Source organism: Motacilla alba, chromosome 1A (genome assembly GCF_015832195.1).
Source record: "Motacilla alba alba isolate MOTALB_02 chromosome 1A, Motacilla_alba_V1.0_pri, whole genome shotgun sequence".
Lineage (NCBI taxonomy): Eukaryota > Metazoa > Chordata > Aves > Passeriformes > Motacillidae > Motacilla > Motacilla alba.
The window spans coordinates 8,809,376-8,836,730 of NC_052031.1; the positions used below are offsets into that span (position 1 = coordinate 8,809,376).

The window sequence follows — 27,355 nt, forward strand, 5'->3', positions numbered from 1 at the left end:
GAAGACATCTTAAATTACAGATGTTATAAGATGGCTCTGAAAATTCCATGGAGTCTGCATATCTTTAGGAGACTGTGTTTGAAATTAATTCTAAAGTGCGAGGCTGAAGGTTTGGGGATTTTTAGCAAATCTCATCAAAACATTAAATGAATTCCAGCACGTGATTTCTTATTGTTACATGTGGTATATAAAACCCAGAATCTTTTGATGTAATACTCTTAATACTGAGAAAAGGGTCTGATTATCCTCTAACCTTTGATACAGCCCCAATCTAGAACAAGTCCAGAAAAAAGTATTTTCTAACCCTTATGAGGAAATTTTTTTTATTCACTAACAGTTATGGCAGGAAAAATAACAACTTCTTTATTTAAAGATGGTGCTTAATATAAGTTTAGATAATACAGGTCTTACATACAGCCTCTGCAGTAACAGAGGATTGTTTTTGTTAATGCCTGAGGTTTTTTCCTGTGCCACATGCCTGGTTTCCTAATAAATCCATTGATATCTATTTTCAAATAATGGTTTCTCTTCTGTATAATACAACATATTTTAAGCATAGTTTATTTAATTTATGGTGTATCTCAAATTACATCATCCCTCAGCACATTTTTAAATATCCAAGAAGTTATATTGTTGTATACATCCACTGGGACAAATTCTCCTCTAGTATGCATACCGAGAGAAATCCTGTATGAGGAAGTCTACATCGAAGTCAATTAAGTGGCAATCATTTGCAGCACTTAATTTTGCCATTAAACTCTAAGCAGGGACCATAATTTTCCAAATGTGTGTAGACATGCTATGATCAGGAGGTCTCGGTTGGTTAGGGATTAATTCTAGGAGTTATTGGAATACAAATACGTGACATTCATAGAGCAGAGCAAGAAGGATTTTTCTCAGTGAGTTTCACCCGCAGTTAGTAATAAACTTTATTATGACAGGTACAAAATCACAGTAAAACCAAATGCAGGCTTACCTTTCCTTCTCCCTCATACAAAACTATTACATTTACATAGCATAGTTGAAAAATAATCTGTGTGAGAAAAAACTATTTCATTATGTTCAAATTAGTCACCTGTTAATGTCTGGTTCTCTCCTACATGCTACTTAAAGCAAACCAAAAGAAAAATAAAACAGCCTGAAAAGTCCCTAAAATATTCTTTATCTCTAATCATGTGATAGATTATTTCAGATTCATGTTAGCTTAACTTGATAAAACTTCTATACATGCTTCTCTACAAACACCAACAGAAGAAGGGAAATATGTGACAGTTGTTAAAGATTTATTTCAGAAATTGTGCTTTTCTTTGCTTGCACAATGGCCAGAGAGAGTGATGAGTGACCTCTTGCTCTGGGTTCAAGCCAGTTGCAAAAGGCAAAGAAAAATGCTACTGCTGGTCACTGAGAGATGAACTTCCCATTTGTCAATACAATTCATTGGGAAAGAAGATAATAGCCTTGCCAATATCACAAACTTCCACGTCAGCTTTGTCCCACAGTACCTCTGCTTTGCTTACAACTACTGCAGAAATGAGCATTACAACCTTTGGGCATTCTCAAGAACTAACTTCCTTAAATAAATTGATTATCAGAAATCACTGCTGAAGTTTATTATACAGTATTGTCAAAGAAGGATGGAATAATGAAAAAAGGGATAATGAAAATACGTAGTGTGGAGTAATACTCTGAGTTGTAGAACTGAGTTGTCTCAAAGTACCAAATCCCTCAGAAACTTAGAAATGGCAGAGACTTAGATTCACTAGTAGCTTTCTTTAACTCCAGTTTTTACTCTAAGTTAAAATGCAGATTGTCAGATTAATTACATAAGTTATTACAAATTGATATATTCTGAATTTCACTCAGCTGTTTCACACAGCTGCTTGCATCTTGGACAGTTACAACACAGCAAGATGGAAGGAAATAATCAGTTTCCTCCTATCATTGAATCCCACCACTCTCCTTTCCAGACCTTTTAGTTCTTTCTTCCATCCTTGATGAATTTAGTTCATACCTCTTCAGTCCTTTCCAATTTTACATTTCTCTTTATGAGCCCAGTGTTAAACTAGTAACACTGGGAACTTCTTCAACAGCGGCCTCTAAGGCTCCTTATAATCATCAACATCACCCATTCAAGACAGTTGTCACCCCTGTTCTCATAGTATTCTGAAACTTTCAAACTTTCTTCACAGCTTCACCATTCAGAACAGTTCTTTCATCTGCACAGATATGTGTCATGACAAGGAGAGTCAGGCAGAGAGGATTAAGGTTCAGTATTGTATGTTGTTTTATCCAATAATGACATCAATTCCAAACTAGAATAGCAACAGATCCATCCCATTTGCACAGCTTTTTCCTTTGTGAAAACACTTTTGGTCTCTTCCCACTTCCCAGAGGACATAAGGCTGTGTTCCAAGTCAGTACAGAAGTAGAAGCTCATCCCACCACTTTACATAAGACCTGTTTAGTCCACCTCTGCCTGACACTTCTCTGCCTGTGTTCTAGTCCTTGAGCAATATGTGAAGCTGCTCAGACATTCTTGATTCCTGAGGCTGCTGAGGCAGCTGGGAATCCCTATTTCTTCCCAGTTTACACATCACTCGGCAGTCTCTCCTCTCTGTTGACCTCACATTGAGATGTTTTTTTCACGATGTAGCTCACTCACATGTTCTGCTGCCTAGCATTGCCTAACAAAAAGACATTCTATTCATTGGGTTAGAAAAAAATTATGTGTCCATGTCTGGGACTCTAGTAACATTGCAGTTTTCATGGATTTACCAATAACCCATCATTTAGAATGGTACACTTGAGACAACATTTTCAATGACACAGTTTCTGTAAATTCCAACAAATATCAATGTGGTATCTAGAGGATCTGTCTAAACTGTCTGAAGAGGTCCTGCCTTAGGAATAAGGTAGAAAGTACAAGAATCTCAGGATACTGTGAGCTGAGCACATTAACTTGTGAGTCAAACATAATTTTGAAGAGAAAATAGAATACAGTAGCATGCAATATTAAGCTAAGAGAGCTTTATTACACAGAATCACAGAATATTCTGAATTGGAAGCGAAACCCATAAGGATTATTGAGTACAACTCTTAACTGAATAGCCTGTGGAGGGATCAAACGCACAACTCTGGCACTATTAACACTATTCCACCCAGCCAAAATAATCTCAGGGTCTGGCTAATATCTGACTGGTGGAGCAGAATTCAGCAACCTTCATGGACATGCCTGCTGCCATAAAGGTGCAGAAATCTTTCTTTTCTTGTACTCAATCTGCTGATCCAGTGGGGCAAGGTATTCCCTTTTCCTTATCAATACCTCCAGCACCCCAGGAGTCTACACTGGTCCTGAAGTGATAGCATTGAAGTGATAGCATTGAAGTGACAGCATTGAAGCCAACACAGCCTCACGTGAAGGTTGTAGTGCTAGCACATAGTGAGAGAGGTGACAATATCCAAATGAAAACTGCATTTTGGCACTCCTGTTAATCCCTAGCTCTTCTTCCCCCACTACAGCACTGAGGACTTGCAACTTCCTCTTGCTTTGGGTCTTGTCAGCTCCCTGACCTTGTGCACCGTGTTTGGAAAGGCAAGGAGAAGTTGTGGTGCTGGGCAGTGCCAAAGTGTCCAGGCTTATCTTATCTGTGATTGTGCCACAAGATGGGGCATGCCCTTGTCACTTGATGCAGTGGGTAGGAGAGAAAGGCTGTCACTCAGCACTGGGCTGGGATTGTTCCTCAACTCTCTGCAAGCCTTGAGGGCACAAAGCACCAGTGACCCAGTAAAAGGTGTCATGTATGTCCCGCAGAAAACAATTAGAAAAAAACAGGCATGAGAACATAAAATTTTTAGGAGTTTTAACACAGAATAGTTACATATATTACTGTACACTTTTATTTTGCCTCCAATGTCTTTGTCTAGACCTCAAATACATCCATACTTAGAGGTTGAATGTTAATAAATAAAATAATAGAAGTAGTTATGTACAATTTTACTTTTTTTTTAACTCCAGTAATTTGTAAACTTGTGAAGTCAATATTCCATACATGTGCATATAGTCCACTACCTTATCAGTGAGTAAGTAGATAGTATTTTTATTTTCTTATTGTTTAGGCCATTTTGACATAAGTTTGTTTTTCAATGATTTTTCATGATCATAACAGACTGTCAACAAAACAGTCATTTATTAATATGGTAAAGTTTAAAGTGATGTGAAAATGATCTTAAGATCTTAAATGATTTTAAGAGATCTCTTTTTAAAATGCATTTAATTCCTTTCATACTACCCTAAGGTCAACACAGGAAAGATATGTCTTCATTTGATAGCCTCAATCTAAATCTTCTTTGTGGTTAACCTCTGATAGCCTTTTTGGCCTCTGTTTAGAACCTCATATCAGACCTGTCCACTCTTCTAAATATACCCTGATACATGACTCTATTTTAGTATATAGCCCAGGAATTACCTTTCATGCTCTGTACACTGAGTTCAAAGATGTTAAGCTGGCAGGATTTGCGCACAAGTAGAAAGGAAGCTGCAGGAAATCTGAAGACAGAACGATAGAGAAAATAAGTCATTTGTATTCAAAGGAAATAGAAAACCATTTAAAATATATTAAGAGAAATAATTTTGACAAAAGTGCTAGTTTTTTTTACCTTTTTGAAGTTCTCTGTAGAAACTATCCCATCACCCTCTAACACTTGAAGGGAAACCCGATAAGAAGGGAACTTAATCTTTCTTTGAATCCAGATGGATTTGCAAGCCTTAATATCTGATTGAAATCTGGTTGTAATGTCACCAAATAAGCTGTAAACTTACTCTCCCTACAGCAGTGGTAGCCTTCTTGTCCTTTCTTCATGAGTGTATGTTAGGGTTTGTTGACACAGTATATTTTTCCATCTGGCCTTCTTGAACACAACCCCAAATACTCCTACAACAGATGTATCTGACCACAGTCTTCTGTGGTGGCTTCTGGGTTGATGCTGTGGAAGTGTTCAGGTTGAACCACCGGTCCAACTATGCCTGGAATCACCAGGTAAGTGATCCTATGCCCAGGTGAAGGATCACCAAGTTTACAAGGAAAGAAAACCTCATTTGTGAACACCTACTTGTGCCAGCCCCTTGTCATGCTGAATCAAGTGTCAGCCTGACATTATTACCACGTTTTAGGGCTGCCACGTGCAGGTTATTCAGTGGGCACTCTACTAAGATGTTTACATGTAGATGTAGGCTCATGAAGAAAGTTTGGGGCAAAGCAGCTGACTCAGCTAGATATCCTGACTCACAGCCTTGTGCTCTGGCTAGTGGATCACTCTCTTTCTCCCACAGATCCAGCTGTTTCTAGTTTTCCTTCAAAGATCTCAACCAAAACTCATTGAAGTGAAAATAAAGAATCCCACTGCCATCTGTGGGCTGTGGGTCACTTCCAGACCAAAATAAATTTGGCTTTCAGTATTTGTCCTGCATTATTTCTTACTAAAAACACATTCTTCTATTTTTTTTGCTCTCTCTTCCATCTATTTGTTGTGCTCTCTTCCCTCTGTTGACACAATACTGGCTGAGTCTGATTAGGACTGTGCCTTCTCCAAATAGGTCACTCCAAGAGTTGCACTGCAGAGTGTTGGACATCTTTGAGACGAAATTGGCAGCCTGCTTGTCCCAGTCACATATGAAAGACAGAGCAGGACTTGTTTCTTCAAGATGTTGTTTGCACCAAAAATTGTGCAGAGTAAGCAACCTGTGATTTCACACATGCCGAAATAACACTGTGTTGAGTGCTTTAAAGAGGATGTTTGGACTTTGGCAGTCTAGAAAACCCAGCTGCAATCTTGCCTTATAGAGAATTCTCATCTTTACTGAGAATTTATTTTCAGCCATTTGTACGATTCACAGTGTTCACAGTTCACACTGCATTTGTTAGGTACATACCACAGCATAAATCACCTGGAATAGAAACAGTACCACGTGGTGAACTGAAGATCTCAAAAATGAACTGTTCATAAATGAACTGCAGACCGTGGCTTTTTTTCTGAGGGGAAAAAAATTGTGACCATTTTTGAATTAAGGAAGGAATGAAAATTTTGCAATCTCTTCATGAATACACACAAGAGAAAGGATACTAGGGAAGGCAGCTTTTTCAAATTTTACTGTGCCTAAAGTTATGAAATTTATCAATATCTGTTACATTTTCTGAATAAATAACATTAGAGAAAAAGACTGTGTACAAAACAAAAAAAATAAACTTGTTTCACTCAATTTTCACAAGGGTTTGATCATCCATCCTGTTTACAAATGGCTATGTTAATCATTGCAATCTGAGAATTCAGTGACATTTTAGTATAAATAGTTTATGGGTCTAAGCTTTCCTTTAGACCTGGTTCTCATAAACAGTTGGCCTAATTGCCTTTCAAGTGTTCCTGTATCTTCTGACTAATGAAAAATCTCTCTTGTGGCTTACACACCAGTTGTTTCAAACCCAATGACAAATAAAGAAAACAAAATTCTAATATACATCCTAATGTCATGGACATTCACTTATTCTAGTCTAGAAAGCACTCAAACACACACTCAGTTTACAGTCATATTTAGGTTTTTATTTCTGTTGAAATTAAGCAGGTGCTTAAGTGAATACGCAAGTGTTTTTCTGGAGAAGAGTGGGTTTTTTAATGAACCACAGTGCTTTCAGCTGATGAAAACAGAAGTATCTTGATTGCAACAGTGTTTAAATATAGGATAGATCTATTACTGCACTCCAGACAGCTGGCAAGCCAGACTAGACGTAATCAGAGTGGTCACCACATAAACAGGAAGAACATCATAGCAGTTGATAACATGCATCCATATGATTTTTGCTGGTATATTTAGGTGTGCAGAAAATAGAAAGAAATTAAGTGAAGTGACATAGTTTGGAGGGTAAAATAAGATAAAGAGGACAAGAAATACAGGGTGAAACTGGAAAGGAAGTGATTTAGAAAAACTGGATAGACAAAAATTGAAATACATTCATTCCCAGTACGGTGAACCTAATAAGGAGAATGAAATTACATGGAGTCTTGCACTAAACTTTTTTAAAGCTGACAGAAGCGCATTTGTGGCTTCACTGAAGACATGCAATTTTTTTTCCAACAAGAATATAACATTTCCTTCTAATGACAGATTTATCATCACCACCACAAAGAGAAAGTGCAACCTTATTCTGGCTTCCTGAGTGTGCTTTTGAGGTTACACGTAACAAAAATACACGTTGTTCTTTAGAATATTGGGTACCTCTGAAGAATTTTGAAACCTGGAATTCCCAAGGAGGCCAGCTGCTTGCTGAGATGTAAGATGGATAACATGATCTCCTTTTATTTAGAATATTTTCCTTTATAAAAGGTACATATTTTTCTGAACACTGCTGTGAACTCAACTTGAAGTATCTGTGTTGACTCAAGAAAACTGCCAGTATCTGCCTTGTCCAATCTGACCCCAATTCAAAACTCTTAAACTATATTCTCCCCAGCATGTTTGCTTTCTTCCTTTCAACTTTGATAACTTTGAAGCTGCAAATAACCAAAGTTTCATGGAAAGCTGCAAACTCCATATTAAAAACTTTATCTCAGTCTAAGGGACCACTTCCAGGATTTCTTTTCTTTAAGTCCATCAGTGGAGGAAATAGTCTCTAAGATATCTCATTTGAATGTGTCTTCATTTATAAAGCTCAGTTTCTTCTTCAGTGATGACTTTTGTTCTTGGAGCTCATCTCCATTTCAGTTCCTTTTCACAACCAGCAAAAAGATATTATGTGTACAATTACACAAAAGTTTAATATTTGTCTTTCTTGTAAACAAATATAGAACTATAATACTTCATGGTAGCTCTCTTTGCATAACTGAAAGCTGTTGAAATTAGCTTGATTATTGAAAAGTACTTTTTCTTCATGATAATCCATCCTACACACATGAATCTTGCATTACTAGACAGAGGAAATGATGAAAAATGTAGGGCTAAAAGAGAGGAAGGAAATATGGGGGTAAGAGAATAAAGTCACTTATCAAACAGCACCAAGAAAACCATTTTATTGTAGATGAGCATAATATTACTTTGCAATCTGACAAATGAGAAAAATTACTAATTACTAGGACTTTGTTCATTGGTGAATAAAACACTGGTATGTCTGCATGTGAACCATGCACAGAGTCTCTCACCCCATTGCTCTGAGTGTTCCCTTTAGAGGAGGACACAGAGCTTCATCCTGCTCAAATTGTAGTGCTAAGAATCCTGAGTAACTCCTTCAATGCTGAAAGAGTTATTCCAGGTGCACTTTGTCATAACCCAACAAAACCTTAGACTAGTATTAAAGAAAAATCTCTGAAATCAGGCTTAATGTAGAAAACTTACTTTATTTTATAAACCAAACAGTTGCCAATAAGTGGAGAAGTAACACACACTGTATTACATCAGCTGTGACATCCATAAGACTCAGTGTAAACTGAATATGAAGCAATTGGTATCAACATCCAGAGTTCAACAAAAATGCTTCTCATTTGCTGTTCTGCAGTACAGAAAATTAGCTTATAAATCACTATAATATATATTATTGCATTTGCTCTAATCACTCTGAAAAAAAGTGTCAGTAATTATCAAGGCCCAAGTCTTAATATAACACATTCTGCAGACTTCATTTTCTAAACAAAGGAGCAAAAACCCCAGATTTTTAAAATAAGTTGGATTCATTTATGGAATAATTGAAAACACATGGTCTGCCATGGAAATGAGTCTGGTTGCTTGTGGTTGAACCCACTTGGAGAATCTAGAGTCATGTCTGTTTAATGCTAGATTCTACATTAGCATGAAATAGTGGAAATGGAAGTCCCATATGTGCTTAGATTAATAAATAGTCTCCAAATAGGTTTACGTCTGGCATATTCAAGAGATATGGAACATGTCATTACAGTATAGGCGATGTCCTAACTGATGTTTAATTGTAAAACAAACTCAGATCTAATTGCCTAATAATGCATTTACCATCTAAAGCATTGGTGCTAATGTAGTCTAAGAGAGTGTTCTTAAGTCAGGTGTGACTAAATAGAGAAATTACATGTTTCATATTAATCATCAGCTATGTTGGTAGCACAGAATTTTTCTTCTCTTAATAAAACCAATTCAGGCTTAAGTGACACTCCAAAGTAAATGTTATTAATTGTGTGCTTCCTGAATTGACTCCATTTACGTGTAAATATTAATGTTTGAGTATGTTTTATTTACATAAGATCCCCTTTCTTTTTCCAATGGAAAAGCAGATTACCATACCAAGCACAGAGCTATTCAGACACTGCAAAGTGCAGACTGATAAATGAATTGGAAATTATGACTGTTGTATATGACCGAGACCAGGAAATTAAAAGACAATATCTAACCAAGGCCCTGTTGTTTCAATTATATCAGCTTTGATTCAAAGTATGGCTGTGAACAAAAATGCCTATCCAGTGGGATTCAACCTCCCTTTTTCATCTGTTTTTTATGTAGACAAATAAATTTTTATTATCATATAACCAAGATTCATCCGTGCCTTGCATTCCAGTACTATTGCTACCTTACAGCTCTGTTCTTGAAAATATGCAGATTTTTCTGTATAAACTGGACCAAGTGGATCTGGAAGTAACTGAGAGACAATAAATAGAATAACAAGTGTAATTTTCAAGGTTTTTTTTTTTAATTTTTATGAGTGTATGATTTCATTACATACAGAAAGTGTTATTTTGGTGTCTAAATACAGCCTAGGAACTGGAGTGTTTAAAATTTCTCTATCTGGATAAATTCAGATGTATACACAGTTTATTATATGACACTAAAGGCATCGAATATTGCTCATAAAAGAATTGTAGAAACAGAAGGTCTGTAGAATACCTTTTTTTAAAAGAAAGGAATCATTAATTTTTTCATTACAATAGATACATTCTTGTATTTTTACACATATGGGGTCAAGTTTTGTTTTCTAATCACTATTACAGCGTGTTCCACCCAGAACAGTCCAGTTACTGGGAATCTCTGATCTCCTGCCCTTGTTTTACTGACCACGGAAAGCAAAAAGATTTCCTTGTGAAGTGAAACATTCCCAGCTGAACACACCATCAGGGACTCTGGATTGTAAAACTGATCATAGTCCAAATCAAATACTTACTACTTATTTCAAGTGCTCTCCTTTTATGTGTCATCCTGAATTGGAATTCAAGTCAATGGCAAAACTCCCATTGACTTTCAGGAAAAAAGATTAAACTCTGTAATGTGTATTAAATGTTTTGTTCTGGTACTCAACTCAGAACTGCTGGGTGGGCTCAGGAATACATCAGGCAAAAATTCATCCATATTGAAGAAAGAAAAAAAGAAAAAAAGAAAAATATAAAAGATGCTGAAAAATCCTTTGCTCAATTGGAGAGATGTCTGTCATTTAATCAATGCCATATGAAATTATTGATAAGGAATGTTAGCATTCTTGCTTGTGAGCAAAGAGGAAGCTCAGTAACACATAAATATCCTCTCTACAGCGCATTTATTCACTGTTTTTCTGATCACATGGGAAACTTAATGTTAATAAGAAGACAAATCAATGGTTTAAGCACAGTATTGAACTTTCATTATATTGCCAAGACAATAAGGCATATCTTCAGAATTCCATTATGTGTTGCTTTAATTATTTTCTTATTTTTTTATATTGTTGAGACATGAGGTGGGTAGAACCCTAGAACGCTGTTCCCAACTGTATAACCATACATCCATACAGGGTTGAAGCAAAAAGTGGGCTTAATATGGCAGTTATGAATTTACATATCAGAGTAATTTCATTGAGAATTCCAGGGCTGAAATCAATGTGAAATTGCAAGGTGCATAAACACGGTGAGCTCAGCTGGTTTGAGCATTGTGCTAATAATGCCAAGGTGGTGGATGGCCATTTACCTAAGAGTTGGGCTCAATGATCTTTTTGGATCTCTTCCAGCTTAGAAAGTTCTGTGATTCTGTGGTTCATTATTTCAGCGGGATTGGGTCATTCTTTTTCACAGCAGGGGTTTAGGCTTGGGCTGGGGGTGACACCTTAGTTTATTTTCATTGCCAATTCAGACAATATGAGATGAACAGTCTCTGGACAATACAGAAGAAAACACAAGTTCGTTTAAACTTCTTCTTAAATTTTATCTATTTCTTATTTTGTATATTGTTGACAAAAAACACTTGAAAAAATGAAACATCACTTGTTTGTCCTTCTTCCCCTTTCTCTTTTCATCTAAAAGCTGATTTTCCATCCACCTGAGAAACTGAGCACAGAGCCAAAGCTGTGCTGAAAAGATATTCTTTTAAAATGCACTTTGAAATTCTATCATCTCTCAGAAGTGGTGTTTCACTGCTGGACAGTTTGTACGTTCCTGTCCTTGCCTAAGTTCTCTTATTCACAGATTTCAAATCACCCACACAGTCCCCAACATGCACAGCAAGGTCAAACAGCGTGGCTGTGAGCGAGGCCAGTGTTAAGTTGCCTGGATGGTGATACACTCTGTCTTGTCATAAAATGTTATAAAATGATAAATTCCTGAATAGCAGCCAGGAGAACATGAAAAGAAAAAAAAAAAAAAAAGATCTGATTTAAAAACCAGGTAAACGGCTAAAGCGGTAATATTTCTAAGAAACATTTTGGCCAAAATTGTATGAGACAAATGTCTTTGCCTTATTTTTGCTGCGTTCTGTAAAGAGGGGTGAATTTTATTTCCTTAAATTCTTTGTAACCATTCAAAGATATGTTAACCAAAGCATATTTTGACACCTTCTGCAGGACTGGAAGGCTCCTCTGGGAAATAATTGCATGAACTGAGTAACCCTTAGCTGGACAAACACAAATACTCCTTGACTTGACAGGGCTTGAGCAGACCAGGCATCACAGGTTTGGAATATTGTTTTCAGCAGACCTGTTCACCTTAATAAAGCTACTTTTACAGAGTAAATGTTGCAGATCAGAGGGAACATCTTGGCACACACTCAATAACAGCTTGTGTATACATGTCTAGATCTCAAACATCTTTAAAACACCAGGAGTATTTGTATTGATTTCAGAGTCTTTTCCCCCTGAGCTTGCTTCAGAAGTTCAAGAGGTATCAATAAGTTCAAATTTCAGTGACATTTTGAAGGATTTGTGTCACAATGCAAACTGAATTTTAACAAGGTGTCATTTTTTGACTGATTTGTCATTCTTTTATTTGTTTTTTTAAAATGTAATTAAAAGTTGAGGTAGGGCTTTGATTCAGGAGTGGCAATTTTACATTCTCTGTGTTTTGTGCAGCATGTTGCAAACAGGTAGTATTTAGGTCATAAGTCATATAAGAAAAATATGTATTATTTCTCTGTTGATGCTGAAAGTCTAATGGGGGATTAAAATATATATATATTAACATCAGTCAAGTTTTCATCGGGCCCATTTGGTTCAGAATGAAAAGAAATATTCTCTCGGATAGGATTTTTTTTCATTTCAAGGAGTTTGACAATAAGGTTTGGAGCATTTATACAGACAACAGCTAAGGGTAGGATTAGGATACTCTGCTCACCTCTACATTGGTTCAAATGGGTGGATCACCTATTTTATTCACCTGTTGCTTAGACTACTGCAGAGCAAAAGCTGTCTTCAGATTGCTGATGCAAAGGAAGGAGTTTTAGGGGGATTTCCAAGTGACAAGCACCGTTACTAATAAATTGTCTCAGAATGTAAAAATGTGACCCTCTCAGGTGGCTCAGCCACAGTGTTTTCAAACTGTGACCAAGTATCAGATTCCTGCCTTTTTGCTTAGCACTTGCCATGGAACAATGCAGGGCTGTGACTTCTTGCTCCAGCTCTGATTGTACAGACCATAATTAAGGATTTGGGTGAGGATGAATGGCAAAGAATGCTACTGTAACCAATGCGACCTAAACTGATCCTAGATCTGGGGGAAAAAAAGGGAAGAAGAAAGAAAGATAAGGAGGAAAAAAAAAATGACCTCCTGTACCCTCTTCCATGATCCGTGTATGTAGTTAGCACGGACTCCCCTGCCAGGCTTTTCATCGCCGTGCTTTTAAAACCATTAGCTTGCTTTGTAGTCTTAGCAAGACATACATTTTTGAGCTATCATAAATGAAATCTTAGAAGATACCTTTCAACATATGCCAGGCATAGTTAAAAAAGAAAAAGACCATTATGGCTCTTTAAAGAAGGGGGAAAAAAACCTCAGGGTGAAATGGTGCAGACGTTTTGTGGAATATGGAAAGTTTGAAAGAAGTTAACATATAATAAAGGGATACAAGAAAACACGGTTGTGTTACATAAAGAGCTGACAACCTGGATAGACTATAGTTTTAATGGGATTCTTTGTCCCTATATATTAGTTTTCATCTTCTATGGTAAGTCAGGTGATGCCATTTTGTCTCCTACTAACTTGCCCTTGATATTCTTTTCTTTAATAAAAATCAGAATACATTACCAAAGTGTTGTCTGGAATAATCCAGCTTTTATGTGCTGCCACTGCAGAAATACATGACTGGAAAGAATTTATATCTCAATTTATTTAGGAAAAATTTGGTTTACAATTTTTTCCCGTGAAAGTTGTATGTGGCATTTGGATAGCATTGTGTGGAACAGATCCAGCCTCCCATCTCCCAGGTTTCCTCAGTATACAGAGAGATGTGCCAAAACTCTTTATCTGAATTCTGGCTGCTGAGTCTAAACTTAGACCAGATGTAGAACTTTTCTGATTGCGTTGGTTTTGACTGGGATACACATAATTTTCTTCAGAGTACCTTGTATGGGACTGTGTTTTGGATTTGTGATGAAAAATATGTTGTTATTCAGGGATATTTTCTTTATTGCTGAGCACTGGTTGCACACAAGACCTTTTCTGCTTCTCACCCCACACCACCAGCAAGTAGGTTGGGGGTGCACATGAAGCTGGGACCAGACACAGCCAGGACAGCTGACCCCAGCTGATCCAAAGAATATTCCAGACCCATCATGCTCAGTGTGAAAAGGTGGGGGAGGAAGAAGGGTAGGGCAGGGGGGCTTTTAGAGTTATAGATTTTGTCTTCCCATGTCACTGTCATGTGTGATGGAGCCCTGCTTTCCTAGGGATAGCTGAACACCTGCCTGCCCAATGGGTGAAGAAATTCCTTGCTTGCTTGTGCAGCTTTTGTTTTGACTATTAAACTGTATTCATCTCAATGCGCAGGTTGTTTTCTCACTTTTATTCTTCTGGTTTTCTCCTCCATCCCACCAGCAGGATGTGAGTGAGTGGCTGTGTAAGCCTATGCTGCTGTAACAATGGTTCAGACTGACTATGGAAAGGGGGTTTTATTGCACTAGAAATCTTTTGTCAGGACTTTGAAGTTGGCACACTGTGAACGGGAGGTCAGAACTTTGCCGCACTCCTACACTGAAAAACAAACAGGCAGATTTTAATATTTTAAATCCTACTTGTAGTCGGGAGTGATAGAAATCAAGTTCATTTTGCAGCAGAGAGAAACATATATACCAGTGACGGATGTCTGGGGCACACAGAATCAGAGTGGGAAGGACTCTGGGCTCTTTTCATCTTTTTATAGTAAACAGCTGGGAAATGTGGAGGAGTCAGGGCCCCTCACGGTAAAGATGCTTCTCCCTTAAAGAAATAAACAGGAAACACAAATAGTGAATTCAGTGAGACAGAAGCAAAGCCTTGAACAAGTTCATTTATAGAATAGTTGCATTGAATTTAAGTGTGTATAATACTTTGATTTCATTTTTCTGGTTTTATTTCTCTTTGATACTTTTGTTTTCTTTATATGTGATGCCCATTTAATCCTCCCAGTGAGGAAAGAAAGAAAACCCAAAATGCTTTTTCTTACTTTTTTCTGCCTGTATGGAACAGACACTGCCTTTAAGTCTTGTTCTGCTTATGCTCTATAATTGCATTTGATTTAACCATGTCAATTCCCTGGAGTTAAATACCCTTTAAAAAGAATACCTTGGGCTTAGGACTCCTGACCTCTGATCTCATGCGGACTGGGATATATCAACACAGGGAAAAAATTTCTCACTAAGTGATGATCTCTTTCATGTCCTCTTAGCAGGAAAGGGGCTTTCAGGTACAATTGCACTGGAAGAAGCTTTATCTTAATATAAAGAAAGATTTATTTTTTTTCAGTACAAACAATCAATCTCTGAAGCAACTTGCCCAGGTATTTTGTATACCTCTCATCAGTGAAGATTTTCATGGTATGACTGAACAGGATGATAGGTGATCTCATGTAGGATTGCTTTCCAATAAGAGGTGGGACCAGATAATCTTTCAAGGTCCCTTCCAACCTGGGATCTTCTGTGATTCTCTGATTCTCTTTCTATTTATGATTCCTTTAGTCAGTAAGGAAGACATTTCTATTACAGTATTATGATTTTTCTTGCTGACAATATCAATGAATTAAATCAAAACCTTATTAGAAGTGTTTGTTTCTATGATAAATTAGTGATTTTTTTTTAGGACAGATGAATAAACTAGATAAGTGAGAGCTTAGAATAGAGCTCATGGACTCATAGCTTCAAAACCCAGATTATTTTTCTGCAAGTGCTAAGACAGCTGGAAAAATATCATTTAGAGGCTACTCTTGATTATGTTTGAAATATTGTGGCAATCAGGAAAGGTTTTTGAGGACCTGAAAAAGGAAAGAATCCCTTTTTGACCTCAGGAAGACAAGAAGAAGGACACAGGGGACTACAGGTTGGTCAGTCTCACCTCAGTCCCTGGGAGGGTGATGGAGCAAATAACGCTGGGAATCATTTCCAGTCATGAAGATCAAGAAAGTGATCAGGAGCAGCTAGCATGAAATTAGAAAGGGCAAATCACACTTCCCCAGCTTGGTGGCCTCAACAATGAAATGACTGGCATGGTGGATAAGGGGAGAGCAGAAAGTAGCTTCTACTTGTTTTTGACAAGATGTTTTTTTGCTATCTCCCCTAATATCTTCACAGACAAGCTGCACAAGTATGTTCTGCATGAGTGAGGTGCACTGGAAGTTGGTAGAACTGACAGGATCAATGTGTTCTCACAAATGTTGTACCCAAGTTTTGATATGAGGGCAAATATTGTTAAATTATTTACTATTCCCTAAGGAGGTTGCTGATGAGATCAAGTGCTCCCTCAGCAAGTTTGCAGGTGATATAAAACCCAGAGGAGCTGCTCATATACCAGATCTGTGTTGCCATTCATTGGACCTCAACATGCTGGAGCAATGGACTGACAGAAACCTTCTGAAATTCAACAAAGAAAATACCAATCCTGTCCCTGGGAAGGACACCCCCATGTACACACTGGGGACCAGCTGTGTGGAAAGCAGCTCTGCAGAGAAGGATCTGGTGGTTCAGTCATACAACAAACCAAACGTGAGCCAGCAATGAGTACTCTTGGCAGGAAAGACCAGAAGCCTTTAGGGATGCTCTAGGCAAAGGATTGCCAACAGGACCAGAGAAGTGATTTTCCCCTCCACTTGATACTGGTGAGTCGTATCAGGAATGCTGGGTCCAGTGCTGGCCTCCCTGGTGCAAGAAGAATACTCATAAAGTGGAGAAGAAGCAGGGTTTCAAAATTGTTAAGGGAAGGGCTTCAAAATTGTTAAGAGGCTGAGCTGTCATTTGATGATGCTGAGAAAACTGGGGTTGTTTAGCCTGGAGAAGTAAAGGCTCAGGGAGCCCTTGCCTGACTGTGAACAACTGACAGGAGGAGTGAAGAAAACAGTATCAGGTTCTTCTCAGTGTTGCCTTGTGACAGGACAAGAGACCATTGGCATTATTTAGAAAATGGTGTCGTGAGAAACTGACTGCAGAACTTTAATTTATTTGCGTTGTGACATTTACTGTGTGCGAGGTGGTGATGGGCACTCCAGCTTCTTAACAAATCACGCATTCATGGTAAGCAGGCAAACACGAGCACCTGGCTTACACACTGCATGTGTCAGAGATCAGCTTGCTGAACTTGCTCAGTGAAGTGCATATAAAATTCTTCTTATAAAAATAACTTAAAACAGCCTGAAGAAAAAAAAAATGTCCATTTTATTTAACTACCCACCTGTGAAATATAAAAGAACATCCTTAAATACTTTAGAGTGACTTACTGATTGTTTGGAAAGTAGAAATGTTAAAGAGCCCAGCTCAATATTGTGCTTAACACTATGCTTAAATGTAATTACATGTTTAAACCCTGTTTTAATTCATTTTCAAGTACCTCAGTGGTACTTAAAACATGTGTAATTGTGCAATTAAATGCTTTGCTGAAAAAGGTGCCCCTGACATTTCTGAGACATCATATAGTCCAAGAAGATAAATAATGCTATGATTTGAGAAATGGTTTATAAATGTAACTAGCAGTAGCTATCTGCTGTCTTTAATGACACCAGTTTAAAATTACATGGAAGATTTTGTCAGTATTTGAGTATATTTTAACGTTTAGTTTTACTACTGTAGGATTCACAGTCATTTTTCACTAGAATTCTTAACAAAACTCTAAAATCCCATTTTGCTTTTAGCATGGACATTATTTCAGAAAAAAAAAAGATGGAATCATGCCTGGGATGTAGAAATGGAGTTAGTTGCTAGGAATGTAGGACAGTAAAAGAGGCAGTAAGAAAAGGAGTTTCAGTTTCATGTGAAGAAAGGTCTAGAATTATTATTTTATTTTCTTAGCCTGGTTTTAATAAACATTGTGTGTATAAGGTAAAGGGGGTTTCACTCCTTTTGAATTTTTCAATGGACATTGAAAATGTCAAAAAGTTATAATATTTTTCCAGCAATTAAAAAATCAAAAATTGAAAGAAATTCAAAAGAAAAACCAAACCCCAAACCACAGAACTGCTCACTGAACTTCATTTATTAAAACTGAAAAATACAAAAAGATGTGTTTTAGCTAATTTCCTTTGTCTATTCTATTCTGTTGTGGTTTTAAATCCCACAGTTTTTAGGTGGAAGTATCAGTCTGTGACTATTTTACAGGCATTTTGAACCCTATCTTTGTAGAAAATGAAGTTCCTTTTGAAAATGGTGTTAAATCATGCATAGATTAACAGAGCCCAGATGTTAGTACAGTTCTGATTCCAGCTGAATTCTCTTCCACAGATACAAGTTGATGTGGACAGGTGGCCTGTGTGCAGTTCACACCTTCACCACTGCTCTTTGTGTTGCAAAGGTTTTCTTTAGAGCCCTTGTGCAAAGCAACAGCACAGACCTGAGCTGAGGATTAGTATCATGATTTTCCTTTACATAAAAAGCTGGACTGTGTAGCACAACAACCTCTTCTAACATCTCAGCAATATCACCTGTGATCCCCTGTTCTGTTTTCTCTCTGGGAGTGCTAATTACATGTTTATTGATTAGACTATAAATATCCATCCTGTCGATGACAATTAAACACCTTCATGGACCTGAAACTAATTTTTTTTAATGTCTGACACATTTTTTTTTGTTTTGTCCTTTGATTATCTTGCACAATAAGGCAGAGTTGATGCCTGATTTGTGGGTATATTTAGTAACAGTACAATAAGGTTCTGACTGAGGGGGGGTGAGTGTGTGTGTGTATTTATCTTAACTAAAAAAATCAGGAATTACATCTGCTGTGACTCTATCTTCACTCTCTCTCTCTTTTTGTGTCTCACCACCCATTCACTTTTAATTTAAATTGTATTTTCTAGAAATTAAAATGAATTTTCCCAGTGACATCAGTTGGAACAATTTCAAGCCCTCAAAGACAAGCACATTAACTTTCTTAAAACATTTAAATCCAGAAGAGCTTAACATATCAGGTAGATATTTTCACATGTATTTTAAGAATGGATTTCCCATTTAAAACTAATCCCATCTGTCACCTGAAAAACTTCCTAAAGTGGCCCATTTTTAAAGCATGTTTGTGTATTTTTCAAGCACGCTAAGTACTGCTTGGAGTAATTCTTACCCTAGGCTTGATGGAAAAGAAACCTTCTACAGGAACACAAAAACTCTGTGTATTCTGGGTAAACACAATTGTGCCCCTATAATTATGTTGGTGAACAGAAGAAAACTATTGAGCTATGTTTGCCATTAAAAATATTCATTTAAATGGGTTGTTTCCATTGTGCACAGGTGGTAAACTTATCTCACATGTTTTTTGTATAAAAGTCTGAAATAAGTGAACACTGGCAAACAGAATCTAATGGTGTCATTAAAATGATTGTAAACATGCCTGTTGTTGCAGATGTGTGCTTTCCTTCTGTTGGTATACATTTGGATTGTTGGCCAGGATCAAACACAGCAGACTTTCAGCATGTCAAAAATGTCTGTATTCTAACAGGTTCTGTTTGGAAAGAAATCTGTTTCCTTAAGGCCAGAATAGCTATAAAATAACCAGACTGCCCAATCAGATCCAATGTCTACTCCTATTTTCTTTGATTAGAGCTGTGTTCCCTGTATTCTCTGCCATCTACGGTTTCAGCTGAACAAGAGATTATGTGTTGCATCATTATGGTTTGAGGAAACGTTTCAACAGAGTAATAAATGTAGAGAAATATACAAAACTCAGGCCAGGAAGTCATCAGCTTTTTCTTTTCTCTAAAACTGTTGCCCTTTGCTTAACTACAATTGCCAGCTTTGCAGTGATTATTTACTCTACTACACAAGGTAACACAAGCATGGCTGTTATCCACCAGGGGATGGGATGAACTTAAACACATTTCCTCAGAGCCAAATTCTCCAGACAAAACCAAAAGTTGATGGGCAGCTGAGAATTCAGCAGAACCATGTGCTTCCCTTCTGCTTCGAGCAGGAGCTGTGCTCCTCAGCTACTTGCAAGGAAAAGTGCAGCTCTGCACTTGCTCAATCCTCCTTCAAGCAATGATTCCTCTGGAGTCTGGAGTAAGGCTCATGGGGAAAGAAGCCAGAGGATTTACATCCATCTGTCTGAACCCTCCCCTTGGGAAAATGTCTGTGCAGTAGTTATATGTCCCAGATGGGGGGATTCCTACTCAGTATTTTTTTCAGCCAACGCCTTCTATAAGAAAGGATTGGTTTAGTCATCCAGGCTATAAACTTCTGTTTATCCAGAATAATGCTCAGAATCCTTAAATGTTCACGGTGTCACTTGTACTAAATCCTAGTATTTAGGCTTTATAACTTCAAAATAATTTTGCTCCCTTTAGTGAGCCAAGAAACATTGCTGTAGCTAACCCACCTCTCATACACTGGCTAACAGCTCTCATCTCTGCTCAAGTGCAAAAGGAAATCAGATCTTCACTTTGAGTAGGTGTCTGTAGCTCTACAATCAGGGATGGTGCTATGCCCAGCACAGCAGAGACAGCTGGTTTACAGACAGCTACAGTCACATCTTGGAAGTTAGGAGCTTCTGTGTCAGGAATATACCAGATTTTAGATGCGGGGCCCAAATCTCTTGGCATCAGTATCAGTGGAACTCCAGCACAACTTTGAAATTATGTAGGTGTAATATTGATGCCTAAGACAGCAAAATTCATTCCATATAGCACAATGAATCTTTAGAAATAGTAAAAGGCATACAGTATCCCTTTCTTTTTAAAACACACAGAGCTCTTTACCTTAGAAAGTCTTGGACTTCTTGACTTCTTTCTGTGTGGCACACTGCCTGAAGCTTGCTTGCAGTGTTATTAGATTGTTCTAGTTAGACTGGAGGCCTGATACCTAAGCAATCAGTACCAGCACAATATCTCTATCCAACTTGCTTAGCTAGTGGAGGCACCCTCTATGTTCTATTAACCAGATGAAGCACTGAAGATCACTCAGGGAAAGTTTCCTTAGCTCAATGTGACCTTCAGTTCCAGAATGAAATCTTTTATTTAAGTGCACCCTCAGCATAGATGAAGAATAATGTCAATGCAATTATTTTGCACATTCATTCATCTGAATAAGAAAGTGGCAATTTACAGCAATTTCCGCTTCTTTACTTTCAAAAAAACAAGTCCTGCCTCAGTTAAAAATAGCCATGCACAAATTTAGAATCAAAACACTTACCATTACTTGTGGCTTTTGTGTTTCTCTGTTTACAACCAAAATTCCTAAAGAAAAAATGTGGCACACTTCTATATTTAGTAAATTGCTCTGGTGGAGAGAGAGTTAATGAGGCTGTCCATCCACCTTGGTGTTCAAATTGCCTCCTTGATTGATGATGTGGGGAGCAAACCTGCACCATGGGTCAGCGCCCAGAACAAGACACATTGCAGAGTTCCTTGTGTAGGTGGAGACACTTTCTACCCCACAGCATTCAGACACATTAGATCTCTCCAGGAACAAGCTGAGGATTCATCATAATGGAAGTGAAAGTAGGTAATTTTTATTAATCTCATCTTGGTTTTAAACATTTTTTGCTTTTTCTTATGTAATCTTTTTTTTAGAAGTTTGAAGCTCTACCTGTAATAATGCTAAGTCATTTAAAAGTAATTTTCTGAATGTTAACTTTCTCTCAAGGTACTGAGTCTTATTTTCATTTTGTGCACAGTGCAGCATAAGTTTTTTAAATATAACATGTCAGCCAGAGAACAACTAAGCTACAGCTTCTGAGACTACCTGCTCCTGGTTATGCAGTATGTCTTAGCAAGAAATTTTATTAGATTAAATTTAACAACAATTCTTTTATTAACTGAGTACTTTTGACTCTCATTTGCTAGGTAATTTCATATGACTATTTTCTAAGCAGCACCAGTAGCTTACATGCATAGGTAGGCTTGCTAGCAGCAGCTGGATGATCAGGCAGGCTGCATTCCATATTTCTTGTTTGAACCAGGCTGTGTCCTTCAGCAGCACTGACCCAGTACAAAACACAGTGTCCCATCACCACTGTGCCTGCTGCACTTGCTCTCAGAATTTCTTGTTTGAGCCAGGCTGTGTCCTTCAGCAGCACTGACCCAGAACAATGCATGGTGTCCATCACATGGAGCCCTGCAGCCTGAAGGAAGCCTGACTGACTAACACAGTCACTATCCCTGCAGTTATGTTCCAGGAGCAGGAAGAAGGTGTTTGATGTAATTACAATCCACCTGCAAGGTCTCCCTGCCAAACTACCAAGGTGGGAATGCTGCTTTAGCTGGGAAACTGGTGCATAGGTGAGCTTTGTTTCTGCTGGTTTTCCGGTTGTCATTGACATTAGAGTTCTCTTAGTCCTTGGTACCTTGTGTCATTGACAGCAGAGCAGGGAACAGCACAGGAGGGGTTCAGGCTCCTCTCCTCCAGAACATATCACAGCTTAGCAACCTCTTTTCTGAGAAACAGGTTTCAAACTGCTGGATAAAGAAGGATTGCATCCAAGTTTCCCAAGTGAAAATAGAGTTGTAGCCATGAGATTCTTGTGGCAAAAACCCAACCTCCACCTTCTCATGCTCAGCTCCAGGCATCTCACAATGTGTCCATGGCTCCTCTGTGGGGCTCCACAGGTCAGGTATGACTGCTTAAACTCTGAATCCCAGACAGCCTTGAACAGAAGACAGACAGTTGTAGCTTCATGTTTAGCTCAGACTAAAGATGCCATTTCTGGAAATTCATATGGTAATAGAATTTTAAAACTTTTTTTTTTTTTTAAGAAGTAAAAGTCATATTTAGAAGAGTATCAGCTGAAGAATTTTCATCGTACATTTTAGATTCATCAGCCATATTTGTACAGTTTTTTTGAAACTTTATAGAAACAGTTCTAGGTATTAAAATTGTTTTCCAAAGTTTGATAGTTGATACTTCTTGTCTTATTTTTATTTTTCTACTTCTTTTTCCACAATAGTAGGCAGTTGAAAGATGGAAACTGCCTCTAATGAAATCTTTAAAATAATTTGAATATTTAAAAAATTGACATGCATTTGTAACAAGGCATCAACCATTATTATTTTCTCTCAGTTCTTCTTCATGGAAAAAATTCCAAAAAGCACATTTCTGTGAAAAAAAAAAAATGAGATAGTAGAAAATAGCAAAAATTTTATTTTTAAATGAGTAAGGAGTATGTCACTTATTAGTTCAGGATTATCATAATAGTGAATATTCAACAACGACACTAAGAAGATATTCCTGATACAAGTAGTACCATTCTGCTGTTGTACAATTTTATTTATTTATTTATTTATTTTTAAAGTCCAGTCATAAAGGAAGAATTATGTGCCAAAGTTTTACTCTTTGATTCAATTGTAGGTGGTATTGGTTTGGAGGGCAGGGGGGTTATTTATTTGTTTTTAAGTCTTTAAGATTTGTTTTGGTTTTGTCAATATTTTTATGGAAGAAAATGTTGACTTCCTGCAATCCTTTAATTGTTTTCTCCTTATTTAATAGGCCACTTGCCTCCTACATGTGCCAAAAAACTCTTGGAACAGCTCTGCAGGGACTTATTTAAAATTACTTTTATTACAAATTGAGATTTTTGGATGCATGCTATTTTTTTTTAATTTTGGTCTGGCCCAAAAAATCATTATAGTCTGATCCTGATTTCAAGATTATCTTTTTACTAGTGTTTCTTTTTGTGAGAGTGAAAAGAGCAACAGTAGTATACTAGACATAAAAAACATTGGTCTTCAACAGAGTAACATGAACATTGATGTGCTGATATGGGTGAAGAGTCAAAGGTTAAATGAAACAGAGTTTCCCATTCATGGTCACTAATGTTGATGAGTCTTTTTGGTTGGTGTTTTTGGTAGTTTTGGTTGGTTGGTTGTTTGTTGTTGTTTGTGGGATTTTTGTTTTCTTTTTTATTTTTTTTCTTTGTCCAGGATTTAGTATTCGTTGTTTTAAAAGCATCTTTATTTAAAAAATATAAATAAATCACCTTTCTTCTACAAAAACTGAACTCTGCAAGTTTGGGTTTCATTAGTGCTTTACTTGCATCACTGGAAGACTGTTAGGAAGAAGAACTTTTTAGAAGAGTAAATATCTGCTGCAGAACTTCAGTAACCAGTGCCTATGCAGGTATGGCTTTGCATTTTACAGCCAGGAAGTTGAGAAGCTGTCATGTGGAAATGTAGCACTCTTTGCGTCCTTCAAGTCAGACCTCTGGTGTAGGACTCAGCCCTGAGCTCTGCTGGGGAGGGAGCACTAAGGAAACTTCAATACTTTGGTCTGTGAACTTTCAAAGAGCAAAGGTGGGAGGTGATCTCTTTTTCTTTTTCCCTGTTGCTCCTGTGTATGAAGGCAGTGACTGTTCTTGCTGCTCTGATAGAGTGGGACTAAACCTTGGCTTTGGTATTTTAAAGGGATATACTTAAAATTTATCCAGTATCTCAAAGTCTCATCACTGGACACTTTAAAATCTGTTACTTACTGTCTGATAATGACCTATATTTTACAGTTGGCATACAATAAATTAAAATAATTTTGTCACAAACTGAGGCTGTAAAATTGCATTCTAAGTAGAAGGTAATTTAAAGAGGAAGGAGCATGGGAAATGATAGGATGTAATTTCAAAAATATATCATATGTCTAAAGCACTTTGTTTTCTGAAAGAAAAAGGTTGTTATCCATACTTAGATTTATTCAGATCAGTGGAAATTTTTAAATAAAATGTAATTTTCCTCCCAAATGAGACAGACTTCCTTGCAGGAAAAGCATATGGCCTTATAAGCATCAGTAGTCATGGTTGGTAAATATTGGCATTAGAATAACAGGAAAGTCTCAGTAAGAAGTGAGGTCAGAGCTGGGTGCTCTGCTCTGCAAACATCTGAAGGCACAGAGGTTTTGCTGTCAGACAGTGGTAAATAAATGAAAGGTCATTATGTTCCTGTATAAAGTAGATGACTTTTTATTTTTTTGATCAGAGGGGTTGAACCTACTTAACCTTTAAGGCTTATGTCATCCTCAGTTTTTTTCTAAATGTTTCTGCTTCTTCACCTTGTATTAAAACTCCAGTTCTTGAGCTCACATCCACCAGGAAGAAAAGCAAAAGGAAAATAAAAAAAAAGCAACATAGTCTCTGCACAGGCAGAAGTGGATCTTTGCAATTTATGAGCTGTGGCTCTTTGTAGTGAAGTTTAAATTATTCTAGATAGTTTTTAGTGTGGGTATCTCACCCAGCCCTAAGATGAAGCTAGCGTCCCCTTTTAGGGAAGCCTCCTGTTGGTACTGTCTGTGGTGTATAGAGCAGGAGCAGAGGCAACACAGACTCTCAATATTGTGGTAGAATAGGCTCTGTAGATGGAAACATTCTGAAAAAGGACACTTGGCACCATGAAAAATTCTCAAAGGATTTATATGTGCACAGTGCCTTTGCCCTACACACACCCCATGTATAATGTCCTGTAATTTCCTCTCTGCTCTCTCCTCCCAAATTATGTGTAGAAACATCTAATAAACTGTCCTGCTAAGACATACTGCATAACCAAGGCACATGGGTGAGAGAAAAATAGTGTTAGGAAGAATATTCTGTGTTGATGCTTATGTGGACTTGACTTTTCAGAAGGAATGACCTCAGCCTCATTCCTCAAGGCTTCCCTTCTTTACAGTCCAAGAATCTGAGTCAAAATTGCTGGGACTCAAATGCCAAACTAATCTAATTTAATACTTTTAGCAATAGTTTGAGTCATGCTCTGAATGCTCTGCCTTGCTTCATTTAATTAAAAAAACAACACAAGGCAAAAAAAAATACAAAAGCAAGGCTGCCAAAGCTCTGCAGTCTGCTTGTTTTCCAAGTGGGGTTTGTTTACCAACTTTATTCTTTATATAGAGGACAGTTAAGCTGTTTTCACTAACTCATTTCCAATACTACCACCTCACCCAAACGAAAGGCTATGAACTCTGCATTTCTCCCAACCAAAGAAGGCAAATGGTAGTTTATAATACATCACTGTTCCAACCAAATACTTTATGTATTCGATTAAGTCCTATAACAGCATAAACACACCATCATAGCAACACAAAGCCGGCATATTCATATGTCTGTTTGCATGGAGGAATTAACAAAAGAACAGCAAGACTAAAACATAGGCAAGTAGTGTAGTGGTTTAAGTTTTATTCTTCTCTGATCACTAAGGAGATCACAACTCCAGCAGAAATTGTTGTGAACTTCCCTTGTTAAGTGAGATTCTGATCCACTTAGTCCTTTTTATCCAATCCCTTCTTGTATGGATCATCAACACACCATTATCTGGTAGAGGGTAAGGAGAAATTTCCCACTGAAAATTTCTTGGATGGTTGTCTATAAAGCAGCTTTTAATACTTGTTGCTAAATATCTGCCCCTGTCCAATGTCCCATACTAGATGATTTAAAGCAACATGCCAACATTTGCACCCATGTAGAGAACATATAACCATAAAAACATTTGGCATTTGGATGTCTGCTTATAGTACACATTCTCTGAACTTTCAGGCTTAGGTTTTCTATAGCTATTTTGTGTAATCTCTTGAAAGAATAATTTCACTCATATTTAATTCAACTTAGTTCCAGCCTCATAAAATTATTGTAAGACATTGTGAATATTTTCTGCACAAATGTTAGGATTCATCTGACCCAACATTAAAAGCTTACAATGTGGATACATGTGTATTAATTAGTATCAAGACTTCTTTTGCAGTCTAACAAAAAAAAAATTACCTATAGAGAGTGATTTATCTGATCTATTTTAAACAATATATTTACCAAGGGATTACTCATACTGTACAATTTTCTACTCCTTCCTTTTAACCATAACATAATCCATTTATCACTTGCTCAAAAATTAACTGTAAGAGGAATCTTAGCCAATCTTGTCTGTAGTTTAGGTGAAGGTGTCACAAGATTATGTTGAGTGTGGGAATATTGGTACATAAGCTACAAAGAGGAGGAATATTTTGATAGCCAAAATACCTATCTGTACTTCCTTCTACAGGCAAATGCCATGGCAAAGTCAGAACCCAGTTGCAGAAGTTGTGGCAGTGGCATCTCCCACCTTTACTGCAATCCCTGCGTGTTTCTCTGGGCTGAGCGGCTGCAGCTCCCTGGCCAAACAGCTGTTCCACATCTTCTCTGGGGAAAAGGCAGAGGGCCAGACATTTTTCTGTACATACTTTGAAGTAGCTTTACCGCTGCTATTGGTATACACACGATAATTTGATTTAAACAATTTGTACTTGCAAAGGGAGCTACGGCCAAGTCATATGCAGTTAAGGGATAATAAGACAATATAATAATTTCCTATTTATTAGAATGAACTTGGATGTCCTCATACTTCAGAAAAACAGTGATATGGATCCATGCCTGAACTTAGTGGATAACTCAAATTCTGTTGTAAGCAATATAACTATACATCCAAAAGTTCTCAACTTTGGCCAAAAAAATTGGATCTGATAATAAATTTTAATTTTTAGGGTCATCTCTTTTTTATAAACAAGACTTCAGTTTACAC

The 27,355-nt window shown here is 37.3% G+C and overlaps 1 protein-coding gene across 3 annotated transcripts in view; it reads left to right on the forward strand.

Annotated features, from left to right (window-relative positions):
• SEMA3A (semaphorin 3A) overlaps positions 1-27,355 on the forward strand; it is a 322,842-nt gene that overhangs the window by 22,297 nt on the left and 273,190 nt on the right. Inside the window, exon 1 of one of the 3 annotated variants that reach the window (XM_038153364.1) lies at positions 21,283-21,334. The exons of 1 other annotated variant lie outside the window; for it this stretch is intronic. The gene's annotated coding sequence lies outside the window, so the exon portion shown is untranslated. Of the gene's footprint in view, positions 1-21,282; positions 21,335-27,355 lie in introns of those variants that run through there. One more of the 3 variants, XM_038153362.1, reaches the window with a different exon arrangement.